We start from the raw sequence: 1,708 nt of genomic DNA, 5'->3' as shown, positions 1-1,708 counted from the left end.
GAAGTACATTCTCTGATTGTGGGGGTGACATTCTAGAGCCTGAAAATTAGACAACCAGACAGTGTTCTATTTTCAAGTGGCTTCTGCTCCTTATTTCAGTTACAAAGGTGGAAATACAATAGTTCTGTAATTTTTCCAAAGGGCACATTGTCAAAGTCATTTGGGTACTTTTCCTTTAGCCTGGTTGATAAAGTCAGCAAAGATTTCACCTCATTGCACACTATCTTTGAACACATGATTTACACATAAAACTGATTTGGATGAGAAGTTGTTGCTAGGTCTTTGCACTGGAAGTAAGGCCAAGAACTCAAGGAAAGGACCAGAGAAAGAAAGGAAGCTAAAGAAGCCTTATTAAGGGGTCTCCCAGGTGGGATTCCTTGTCTGCAGAGAGAAACAGACAGAGGGACAGACCAGGGAAATAATGCTCCCTAAAGTGGATTAGGGCAGATTTTATAGTGAGGGTCTTTAGGGAGGGAAGGGAGGACTATTCCATTGTGGTTTAGGCAGGTGAGTGGCCTTCTAGGCAGGGAAGGGAGGGGCACTCCATGGTAGTTGAAGCTGTTCACTCCCTTTGTTGACATGTTGAATCCTTTGTTCTCCCTTTGACCTTAGTCCAGGCCTGATAGTTACAGCATGTGGCTTTTTAACACTTCACTTTATAGCATCCTGCTGGAATTGAAACAAAGGTAAGCAGAGACCGAACTGGAATTGAAACAAAAGTAAGGAGAGACAGAATGAGGTGGCAGGGCCTTGAGTCAGGGACCTAAAAGTTTGAACATGATCACTTACAAAACACCCATGATAATGACCCTGGAGGGCATTATGCTGAGTGAAATATCTCAGTCACAAAAGGACAAATACTGCAGAGTTCCACTATTGTAAAACAGGACTGACATGAGGGTTGGAGGCAGGGGGAGACTAAGAAAGATGGGATAAATTATGTATACTGCATTGAAACATATGAGAAAGAGACTGTTTAAAAAGTATATGTGATTAGGTATTATTGTCATGACATGAGTCCAGAATGAAGGCTGCACAGTGGAGTGGACTTGGGGGGAGGGATTGTATAACAATGAAAGAATTTTCCTTTTAACTTTCAAAGAGAAGAATGAACTGGAGTGGAGGGGTGGGCAGGGAGAGAAGTGCAACAATTAATGAATGGAAAGCCCAAATCGCTGTAAATTTTCATGGAAATGAATAATAATAATAATAATTATTATTATTATAATAAAAACGTATTGAAAAATCACCCATGATAATGTAATATGTGCTTCATGTGCAAACCAATGGGTGGGAATTGTTTTAGCTTGGGAGGAACTCCGGGTGTTATGAGTAATTAATAGACTTGGTTACTAGCCAAAAGAGGGTTACCAGAGCTGGCTGAGAGGAAAAGCCTGTTGATAAACTTCTATTAAACAAAACAAAACAAAACAACCACTGAAAAACCAAAACACAAAAATCTGTCCTTAAGAACTTGGGAGTACAGTTATACTCGGACATGCATTGAATAGATATGAGCTGGAATCTACTAGAAATAACTGGTTTGGGCATTTGGGGAGCAGTCCTGTTCCTGAACTTCTAGGCAGAGGGGGTCATTGAACCCTTTTGAGTTAATCTCTCTAAAATACTTTGTTTGCAATCAGTTGTGTTGGTGTTAGAAGGCAGATGAGCACTTTATCTCGCACCACATATTTCACAAGCCACATTC

This window comes from Elephantulus edwardii, unplaced genomic scaffold (assembly GCF_000299155.1).
Source record: "Elephantulus edwardii isolate Elephantulus edwardi_28Jun2011 unplaced genomic scaffold, EleEdw1.0 scaffold00003, whole genome shotgun sequence".
NCBI classification, from domain to species: Eukaryota; Metazoa; Chordata; class Mammalia; order Macroscelidea; family Macroscelididae; genus Elephantulus; species Elephantulus edwardii.
This window is presented reverse-complemented; position numbering follows the sequence as displayed.